Genomic DNA, 11,763 nt, shown 5'->3' with positions numbered 1-11,763 from the left:
TGTTCCCTTGTTCTTCCAGACCCATCCAGCAAAATCCCAAGGTTGGATGGGATCTGCTATCCACATTACTTCTCCCTATGTCCAGTCTCAGCCTACAGATACTGTCAGCATCACGCAGGTTGGGGCCAACAAAACATGGAATTCATAGCCTCTCACTTCAGCTGGGCCCTCGTTGGCTCTTTTTATTCTCTCTCCTAAAGCCTTGGTCTCTAGCCACTCCAAGGTCCTCCATAACTATTAAAACCCCCCTGGGCTTCTCAGTTACCACTCTTTTCCTCTTCCTCTGTTCTCAGGTTTACCCTCTGTCCAGGAAGCCAGGTCAGAACCTAGGGAGGCACCCTCAATCTTGCTGTCCTGGTCTCCCTTCACTCACATCGAGTGTGCAAGGTATACCAGTTCTCCCTCCAAAATAGCTCTCCTCACCCCCTTCCTTCTCTCTGTCCCCACAGACATGGGGTGAATTCAAGTCCTTAGCACCTTTTGGAGATTACTGCGATGGGCTCTGAATTATCCTTTTCTCCTGTCTGGTCAATGTCTGGTGACCTCTCATCTCTTGTCTCCTTTGGCCACCTGTTAAATGAACCATTGCTGTAAAAACCGCTTCCCAACAGCACCACATCTCTGATGCGCCTAGGCTTCACCCACACATGTGTTCACTGTCTGCCAGCGAGCCCTGCACTGAGGCACCCCCCCCCCAGGGAACTGGGAATGGTGAGGGATTTACTGCAATTCTTCACCAGTGAGGGGTGGGAAAGCATCTATCCATGCTCAGCCTTGGTGATCGCTTGGAGACCAGTGGTGATCACTTCCAGAATATACCCTTGTGTTGGTTTCTCTTCCTTCCCTATTTTTCCCTCCCCACATTCCATCCCTATTCCTGGCTGGGATCCCTTCTCAAAGTAAAGCACCTACATCAGCACCATCTCGGGCTCAGCACAGGTGTAACTAATTCTGAATCTCTTCCCTCTAGGGCTCACATCTGACGTAGAAATAGACCCATTGTCAGATAAAAATAAAACAACAGGCATTTATTATGCGCAGGGCTCCTGTGCATGTCCATGGGAGAGCACTGAACTCAGTCTCAGGAGGTCAGGGAGGTGTTCTCTACTGGATCAGAAGGTGGACATGGTGGGGTGGGAACAGGGGGTCGGGGTAAGGGGTGTGCTGTTAAATGCTACTGAATGAACAAACTTAATGTCTTTAGGCATCTGGGTCTCTTAATAAAGAAAAAAGCTCTAAGCTGCGTGCTTTATTCCATAATATACTATCTGGCTGCCCATATTTTAGGCTTGTTAATTCCCACATGATGAGAATGTTATACACCTCACAGAGCTGGTTACTTAGTTGGTGTGTATTGGCGTATTTTATGGCAATCTTGCCAGAGCAAGGGTGACTTTAAGGAGAGGAAAAATCCAAGGTTGTGACTCAACCTTAGCACTAGGATGTTCACTCTCAAAGGCAAGCAGGTTAAGATGCGGTAGAAAACATCCGTATTTTCCTGTTGCCCTTTACACTTTGGTGGGGCAATCTTCAGGTTCATGAGAAGCTAAGTCTCCCTGCAACATGGATCTGGAACAGCAGGGGGATATAGCAGGCAGCCAGCAGGGGGATATACCAGGCACCCAGCCCCTGGCCCGCTGGAGTGACTGGATTTTTCCTGGCAACATCAATCTACAACAAGATTGTGATTGACACTTTCCTCTACTCCCTGCTCCCGGGTACCCTCATCACCTCCAGCTCTTATCAACCTTGCTTTCTGAGTCACCACTCATTTTTCTCACCTGGGGTCTAACTAGAAGGCTTGACAAAAGATGAGAGTAATTTTTAGACGCATTAGACCTTGCCACCTTGCTTTTAGTCTTCTGTTATGGTTTCAAATGGGGCTGACTTTTAAGATTAGCTAGGAACATAGTTCCCTTTCTTTCCCTTTGAAATTTTCATCCTTCTCTCTCTTTGCCCCCCTCTTTTTGTGGTCATGTTCTCTCCCCCACATATGCCTGTGTTTGGAACTTTGTGGAAGCCTGCAGTTGCTGGATGTTTACTGGCAGAATATCAGTGGAGAAAGGCATTTTCTTTCTCATCCTTCTTTCTGTCCTAGTTTGCATCTAAGTAAAGGCACATTGAATACCAAGCTGTGCCTTTGCTCTATGCACTTAAAAAAAAAAAAAAAAAGAAAAGAAAAGAAAGAAAGCAGCTTTATATAGTCTGAACAGTGTTTTAAAAATATGTCCCAAATTCTTTGATAATCCTCCTGTCAAAAGGTGGAGCTTATTCCCCTCCCCTCGAATGTGATCTGTGCTTAGTGACTCTCTTCAAATGAATAGAATGTAATGGAAGTAATGTCGGGTGCCTCCCAAGACTGGGTAACAAGCACTGTGGCTTAGTCCTTGCTCTCTCTGGGATCGCTTGTATGGCAAGGTTGGAGGATGGGGAAGCTTTCCGAGAAGCTGACCCTACAGCTTCAGTCAAGCCTTCAGATGACTGCAGATACCCCGGGCAACATCATGATCCAAAATCTCATGAAGAACTTTAATCCAGAACCACCCGGCTTTGCTACTCCCACATTCCTGACTCACAGAAACTGTGAGATAATAAATGTTGCTTGCTTTAAGCTGCTAAACTCTTTAAAATGTAGCAATGGAAGAAGTATACATTCTGAACTCAAGTTCTTTCCTGTGGGGGCTAGAGGGGCTAAGACAATGTCTCTCTGTCATATCGGAGTGGTCATGGCTATGAAAGCAATGACCAAGGACAGGGGTTATTTAGAAATTTGTAATTTGAGAAGCTACTTTCAGGGATAGATAATATAACTTGTTTGATTTTTGTTTATACTCTCTTATCCCAAAGAATGCACAGCAGTTTATAACAAAAGTATGGGCAACGAAGCTATAACTACAAATAGGAAAGAAAATCAGGACCAAATGGAATAGTACTTACAAGCATAAGGGCCAATATAGTTGCAACAGTTGAACCTTAAGCACGACTCTGAGTTTCCCAGTAGCCAAGGTAAAAGGGGAAAGCTCGTGAGTTCTGCAATTCTTCTTACTGAGAAGGAAACAAATCTTTTCCCAGCATCAAACTGTAAAACAAAGTTCTCTTGTGGACTCCAATACAGATGCCTACCTAGGGAAAGGACAAGGGGATGTTGTGTTAGGAGAATTCATTTAGCTGTTACTTGCATTCATTAGTAAAGGAGGAAGGGAAGTGCACTGAGCTAAACTCAATGGTGAATTCTAGAAAATAAAGAAATTCCTTCTACCTAAGTGCTGTTATGCCTTTGGAAAGTGACATGTAAATGTATGTTAAAATCTTTTTGATCTGAGCCGCAGCACTTGCTTTTCTCTTTTTCCGCTGGTTTATACACAGCACGAAAGCACTTCTTGGGCAGCAATTTAAAATAGCCCAGTTTATCTTTCTGCTTATGTTCCTGGTCTTGGTTTTGGGCTATAAACCCTTTTGCTCTCTTGGACTTTGCGGGAGAATGAGAATTCTCCGGCACCCCCCTTAGCATTCCACTGATTCCTGACCTCCTGCTGTCCTCGCCAACCCTCCCCAGTGTTGAGGGGAGGCTTTCTTCCAAGTCCTGAGAGAGGCTGCACAGCCAGTGGATGGCACAGACCGTGGTCCTTGGGCTGCAGGGACTGTGCAAGGGGCCTGCTGGGTTGTGCAAGCTTCGGGAGTGCATGGCTCAGGTACAGTTCTCCTGAGAGGGAGCTCAGCCCCCAGCAGCACAGTGCGGGTGTCCCAGGCCACCGGGGCAACCGGGCCATAGTGAGGGGGACCCCAAGTGTGGTGGAGCCCCAGGGCTTGGGCTAGTGGGAGGCACCAGTGGTGTAAACCTGCAGGAAACAATGCTCTGAGGGGCCGAGAAGGGTATGTCTCCTGCCTCACCCTAGTCCCAGAAAGCTGGATCTCTTACGGTTGAAAAGATGAGCTGAATTATGGGAAGATACCTAGCCCGTTGCAGGGTATATACCAGGTTTCAATTCACGTTAGTTTTCTTTTTCCTTTCTACTTCCCTTCTTTTCTATCTCTTCGCCTTTCCTCCTTGCTTCTCCCCCTTTTCCATAACTCTTTGCCCTGCACCCTGCAAGCATCTGAGAAGCGGTGTGTGTTGAGTCCTTTTCTGTAAATCGTTGCTCCGGCTATATCCTCCACCTGTAATCCCGGTCCTTCCCCTCTGTGCTTGGTCAGCTCCATCACCCTGTGCTTCTCTCAAGGTCCAAGGCTTTGCTGACCTCTCTTAAAGTCGATTCCCCCTATCAGCTTTTGCCATGGCACTGGAGAGCTCTTCATTTTTAGTTCTTACCACACTGGCTATTTTGATTTTATTAGTAGGATTCCTTGATGAAGAGGAAATTTGCACTTATTTCTATGATTACTGTTATGGTCCTGGAGACCGTAACGGGGTTCTGGTTACCGTTATATTCCCAGGTCCCAGAACAGTGCCTGGGATGCAGCAGGCAACAGGAACCACTGGTTGAATGAGCCAATGAGTTGGCGAAGGAAAAAGTCTTGCTCCGTCGTTGAGCTGGGTATTTGCCAATGAATGAATCACAGTTCGGGGTGGTGAGGATGAATGTCTCTTTTTACGAGGGTTGTGCTCAGCCCCAAGGAGACCACAGGCATCACGAGCTGCAGGATGCCAGGTGACCAGGGGACTGAGATGTTGCCTCCTCATGTTGAACACAGGAGAGATATGGCAGGGTCAGATTGCGTGGCCGCAGAAATGGAGCACAACGTCTCTAGATCTTTCTCTGATACTCGCTACATACCTGTGCTAGTTTGCTAGGGCTGCGGTGACAAAGGACCATAGCCTGGGTGACTTTCACAACACCAGTTTATCTGTCACAATCCTGAGGACCAGAAGTCAGAGATCAGGGTGTTGGCTGAGTTGATTCCTCCTCATGCCTCTCTCCTTGGCTGGTAGGTGGTCACCCTCCCGCTGTGTCTTCACATGGGCTTCCCTCCATAGGTGTCTATGTCTAAGTCTCTCCTCTTACAAATACATCCATCATATTGAATTAGGACCCTACCCTCGCAACCTCATTTCACTTAATTACTCTTGTAAAGATCCTATGTCCAAATATCCTATTCTGAGGTATTGGGGGCTGGGACTTCCAACATAGGACTTTGGGGGGTGTGGGGGACACAAGTCAGCCCAGAACAGTGCCTTTAAGGCTAACCTGCTATTGACCAGCTGAATGACTGCAGGCAAGGTATTTACTCTCTCTGTGTCTCCATCGCCTCTTCTGGCATTAATGAGAACACCAATTTACTGAGTGGAGTGAGGGTTATAGGAGTCGAGGCCCGTGATGTGCTTGGAATGGTAGTGTGTGGTGAGCACTCAGTCAGTGCTTGCTGGCATTATTATCACTGAGCCCTGAGAAAATGACTGTGCACAGTGTAAGGATAAGGACTGGACTCTGTCCTCAATATGCCCACAGGTCCCTTAGACTGAAGATAAAACTAATAAATAAAAACAACATGAGGTACTTTTCTTAACAGATGCTTTCTGGGCCACCGCTGGGGAAGGGACAGGTAAAGGGAAGAAGGAACCATGGCCACCAGGGGTGTCAGGCTGAGCCCCTCCAGCCCCTCAGAGCTGCAAGGCTTCAGTACCATCCAGGCTCCTTCTCTTCCCCAGCAAGGTGCTGGCTGAGAGGGAACTCGGTGTTCCTCAGGGCATGAAGTCACCACCCTCTGCGGGATAGACGTTCCTCTCCGCAAGTGTCAGAGCCACTTCATGAGCTATCCCTGAGTGTCTAGCTTACCACGGATTTTACTTCTATTTCTGGTTTCTCTATAAATTCCATGAAAGCAGGGATTTCTTAGCTTTGTTCATTGCTCTGTGTCCAGCTCCTAGAGGAGCGCTCAGTACTTACTAGGCACTCACTAAATACTTGTTCAGTGAATGAATGAATGAACGAACGAAAGCCCTGTGAGCTCTTGGCACTCAGGAAAGACTGCAGGTCAGGAAGAGGGAGTCTCCGCCCCTTCACAGGCTTCTGCTGATGGCAACAGGAAGATGCGAGTAGAACCAGACCATTTTTAATCTGGTTCATCGGTCAGTAAGTCAGGGACCAACCCTGAGGACCACGGCACTAGGTAGCCCATCCCACTACAGGGCAGTCATTGTAATAGCTACTGTTCACGCCACCTACATGGTTCATAATTACAATCAATCCATCCCTAAGACCCTTGGAGGTAGGTGTTAGCATTATTCCCAGAACGGAAGCATGAAGAGGTTAAATAACCACTCCCCAAACTACACAGCTAGTAAGTAGTAGGTTGGGAAACTGAATGCAGAATTGTCTGAGCCCAAGTCCTGGCTTTTACTGGGAGCTCTCATCTCTTTCTGTTTTTGTAGGTATTTTAAGCTGTGTCAGGGGCTGCTCACCAGATGGCTTTTTAATCTCTCTCCTGTTGCTACATTATTAATCTCTAAATTGTTGAGTGGAGAGAAGAACTGGTACAGAAAGGGGGTATCTACATGGGAGAGGCCTCCTCGGAGAACGGCTGACATTTTACATGGGCCTTGGAGGGTGGGCTAGGTCTTGGTAGAGGAAGGAGAGACAGAAATACATTATAGCTGGGGGAGCAATCCTGGAATCCATCAGGATGGCAGCTGCCATCATAGGGATCAAACAGACACACCCCTGTTACTAGCAACACAAAGCTGTGAATCTGATTTAGTAAAATATTTTGCCGGTGGTTGCTTCCTGCTTTTGTCTGCTCAGAAAGGGATAAAGAACTTGCATTCCTCCATTTTCTGGAAACCCACACCACGTTGGATTTTTGGTACTCCTGGAAAATGGCTGGTGATTTGTGCTGAGTTCTGCAGGTAGCAAAGCCCCATGGCCTGGACGCTTTCCCTGGGCTTGCTCCCTCCTTGGAATATTTCACACTGGGCTGGGGACCATCAGCACCTGCATGGCCTTTGCATAGGCCCCGTGGAGGGAGCCAGTAGAGTTTGATGGGACTCCCGTGGGAGCTGAGATCCTCTCTGGCCCCTGCATCTCCACAGGCTGGAGTGGAAGGTGTCCTCAGACCAGTGGAGTAGACAGCAGCTGGGGATCTGCAAGGCTAATTTATTCTGCCAAGTGTAAAGCATGTTGAACTCGCTCCACCCTTCCTATTTTCCATCTGTCTTATTATTCATCACAGTCATATTGGGGCATTTTTTTTTAAAGATTTTATTTATTTATTTGACAGACAGAGATCACAGGTAGGCAGAGAGGCAGGCAGAGAGAGAAAGTGAAGCAGGCTCCCTGCTGAGCAGAGAGCCCGACGCAGGGCTCCATCCCAGGACCCCGGGATCATGACCTGAGCCGAAGGCAGAGGCTTTAACCCACTGAGCTACCCAGGCGCCCCATATTGGGGCATTTTTGAAAAGAGTGATATTTTAACATGAAGCTATTCCAAGGAGAAAGAAAAATATCCCCATTTGGCATAAACCAGTCATGCAAATTAGCCTAAATAAAAATAAGACTAAAGACAACTTAGAATATTATCATACTTTCCCCAGCTCCTGACAGTCACTGCTGTCAGCTGTAGGATCTCTCCATGCTGGTGACAGTGCTGAGCAGGGGGCTTACATTTCTGCAGAGGTCCATGCTAAAGAACCCATTCAAGAAGAAGGGACATCGAAGATCCCACACTTGAGCTGCTTTCGAAGCACCCAAGAAAGGTTTTCCTAGAAGTGTATTCCCATGAGGTTCTATGTTTGGCTCATCACAGACGAACCCATCAAGGACTCTGACATTCACTCTGTTTTGTTCCTGGGAGACTATTTAAGTAGCATGCACACGTGTGTGTGTGTATCAAGGGCCAATGCCATGCAAGCTGACATAATAATTAAATAAGCTTCTTTTTTTTTTCCTTTCTGGAGAAGAGAATGCAGTCTTTCAAGACCCCTGGTACAGAAGTCTTCAGAACATGGTTAGCAAATCATTATTCTCATGCTGCTGTCGGCAATGAGTAGTAGTAGCTTCTCTACTTTCTCTCCGTTTGTACTTCTTTCTTTTCTTGTCTTCTTATGCTTCGGCTCTTTCTTTCCTTCTTGCCATCTCTCTTTCCTTCTTTGCTTTGTGGGTTTTACGTTTTCTCTGGCATCCATGGTTATCCTGGTTGGAAGTCCGGAACTGAGGGCATATTCCATGGCTGCCCAAGGCATTGGATAATTTTTATTATTAATTTCCTCAAGTCATGCTTAAAATGGCATCATTGGATACAATCTCAAAATCCTTCCAGAAGCCTAGTTATATTACAGAGCCCTCCTGAAAGGGGAATCAGTCTGTTATATTTATTTCAATGTTCTATTTCAATCAGAGATTGAGATAACTGGGACAACACCCTTACTGGACTTGTCACAAAAGAGACAAACATGTCACAACAGTCATTTCACATCTTTTATTTCAAAAGTCATGAGGATGGGAGGGGTTATATATTCTACTACAGCTTTGATGTGCTGGGGAAAATTAGCCACACTATATGAAATCAGCAATGCTGGCCTTCCAACTTCCTTTTATTAATCCTTTTTTTTTTAAACTACCAATACCATGATCTTGCAGTCTGATTTTGAGCTAAGAAATACTTCACTGAGGAAGCATGCCAAGTGATACAGGGAGAAGTGATGAGGTGTCCAGTGAAGTCAGGGAGGAGACTAAATAGATTCCTGAGGTATTGTATGGACCCCATTCCTCCAGATGTTTTTGTTTACAAACTAAGCATTCACTCTCTTATTTGTCTCCCTTACTAATCATGTCCTTCCCATTCTTTTCAAACAGACTCATTTTCTTCTTCTTTTTCCTCTTACCTCCAGGTCTCAATATTTTCAGCAGATCAGATTCCAGACCTCAGCCATGTGGCTGATTTGTTACACAATCCTTCATTTTTGGTCTGCTCCTTGATCTAGTAATTACACTCAGAATTATTTCTTTATATTGGTATGTGCAAATATTTAGGCATAAATGTAGCCATGAGAGCATCAATAATGAGACAAAAATTGGAAACAAGAAGACATTTGTTGAATAAATTATGAACATTGATGAGATGGAATATTATGCGGTCATTTCAAATGATGTAAAAGATTAATAACATGAAAAATACCCCTAATGTATTATTTAGCAGAGATAAAAAGAAAGTTATGAATAGTATTGTCCCATTTTGTCACAAAACATGTACATAATGGTTTTTTTCCAAAAGACTGTTAGTAATAATGCACGTCAAAATGGAAACAATGGCTATCTCAGTGATAGGATTAAAGGTGATTTTTATTTTACAATTCTTAATTTTTTGCTTATCTATTTTATGATTTTTATATTTTGCTTTTATGTGTCATCTCATATACATTCATACAGATTCATACACATATATGATGTAACTTAAATTTTATTTTAAAAATAAACTTTATCCTCTTACTCTGCCATTCTTCAGGAAGTAAGGACTAAACTAAGGAAGGAATCAGAGAATGTGCAGGGTGTTTAAGGGTAAGCCACAAAAATGGTTCGGGCTTGATTGGGGGGGGGAATGGGAAGACGGAAGGGAGGGATAGAAAAGATAAGCTACAGGGCTGTGGCACTCAGTTCTACAAAGAAGGCTAAAGAGAGATCTGGTCAGTCTTTGGGTTTAAAAAGGCTCTTTCCCGGGGCAGGAGGATTGGTCCTTCTACGGTGACCCAGAGAAAAGAGTGACTTTAAAGTCTAGTGTAAGGAACAGGAGGAGAATTTCATTTTAGGAAGCCCTGGAGGTGGACACTAAAAGAGTCCTGTAAGGCTGGGAGTTTCCATGTGTCCGTGATAGTTTGTTACTTTGGAAATGGACTAGAACTGATGTTGAGAGTCAGATTTCTGAAGGGACAAGTGGTCTGGACCATTGGAAATGACCAGAGACTATTGCCAGAAATTGTTCTAGAGATAAACAAAATTATTCAGGAAAAATCCACTCACGTTGAATTATAACCCTCTTTTTAGGGTATGGAAGTCGTGTTCTCTGACCAATCTGTACCTGGGACAGACTCTCAATCAGACTGTCCCCAAGACACCAACGGGGGGCAAATCAATGGCCCTTACTTTCTTTCAAGATTATGAGAGGTTTGGAGGAGTTTGTCAATCCAACTGATAACATTACTAGGGAATATAGATTATACAGAACATTTGAGAGAGAATTGCAATTATTTTGCCTAGTTGAAAGAAGAAATAAGATAAGACTACCTAACTCCTATTAGGCTGACATAAGAGAATAAAACTGGGGTGCCTGAGTGGCTCAGTTGGTTAAGCCTCTAACTCTTGGTTTCAGCTTGGGTCACGATTTCAGGGTTGTGAGATCCAGCCCTGCACTTGGCTCCATGCTCAGCATGGGGTCTGCTTGAGATTCTCTCTCTCCCTGTCCCTCTGCCCCTCCCTCTTCTCTTGCACATACTTGCCTCTCTTTCTCTCTCTCTCTCTAAAAATAAATAAATAAATCTTTAAGAAAAAAGAGAGTAAAACCATCTTTTGGATGACAATAGAAAACAGGAAGTCCAGAGACTTCATTTAATAAAAATAGTAAATCATTTGGGGAAATTGGAAAAATACCAGAAGAGAAGTCAAAATATGACAGTGGCAGAAAAAAAATATTTTCTAGATAAAGAAGTAAAATCTCTACTCACTGGAACCTAACTAGTCCATTCCTGAATTAATCAGAGTTTATGCTTAAGGAAGAATGGAGAACATTTAGCCCTAACAGAGAATCCTTGGCAGCCTAACCACCAGTCTGATCTAGTAGGGCAATTCCCACGTGCTTATTTATTTGTGTTTAAAAACTTTGAGTGTCTCAAAAGTCAGCTCTGATGCTGACACCTACAGATTAGAATGACAGCTCTGAGTGTTGCTAGCTTCTCAGTCATCAAAGAAATATTCTTCATGCTTAGTGTAATCCTCTTAGAATGGTGGGAACAACCAATGCTATATTTTAGGAAGAACTTTCAATCATCAGGCATGAAGATCAAAGAGGCTTTCTGTGATTGTTTTTCTTTTTGGATAGAGCTTCTTTTGATGAGAAAATTATATAAACCAGAATATATTTAATTCACAAACTTATTCACTAACTTATTCACTCACTCAACCAATGGCTACTGAACACCTATTACATACCAGGAATGGTGGTAGTTGTTAAAGATATAGAATAAAGAACAGTTCCTGCCCTTAGGAAGTTCTCAGTCTAAGAAAAGCTACTTGAAGATTGGGGGCTTTTATGAAATGTATCACCAATATTAAATACAGTATGCTGAAGAGTCCAATGGAGCTGATTTCACCAATTCCCCCAAATGAATATTCTTATATTTTCTGCAGTGTCTTTGAGGTATCATTAATATGAATTAATTTCCCAGTGAAGGTGTGCTGATTATCTTCTAGTTGTCCCTTCAGGTCTACTCTCTACCCCCCACCATCCTCCCCTGCCCTACATGCAGACCTTCGTGTCCTCAGGCTTTTGGTTGGGTTCAGCCAATGAGACATGTGGCAGGAGAAAAACAGATGAGGGTATTTATTTCCCCAGTTCCCCCTCCAGGCATCTCTCTATGAAGACCAGCAGGGAACCCTCTCCAAGCACCATCCTTCATGCTTGAGGGCAAAAGGGCTCCCCACTATTGATATTCTGGGCACTGCAATCTCCCTGCTGGTTTCCTAAATCCAGCCCCCACTTTGTAAATAGTTGCTTTATTAAACTCTCTTCAAATTACCTAGCTTCAGGGTGCCATCTCTTTCATGCCTTCCTGATACA

Source organism: Lontra canadensis, unplaced genomic scaffold (assembly GCF_010015895.1).
Source record: "Lontra canadensis isolate GAN:19392208 unplaced genomic scaffold, GSC_riverotter_1.0 scaffold10, whole genome shotgun sequence".
In the NCBI taxonomy this organism is placed as follows: domain Eukaryota; kingdom Metazoa; phylum Chordata; class Mammalia; order Carnivora; family Mustelidae; genus Lontra; species Lontra canadensis.
This window is presented reverse-complemented; position numbering follows the sequence as displayed.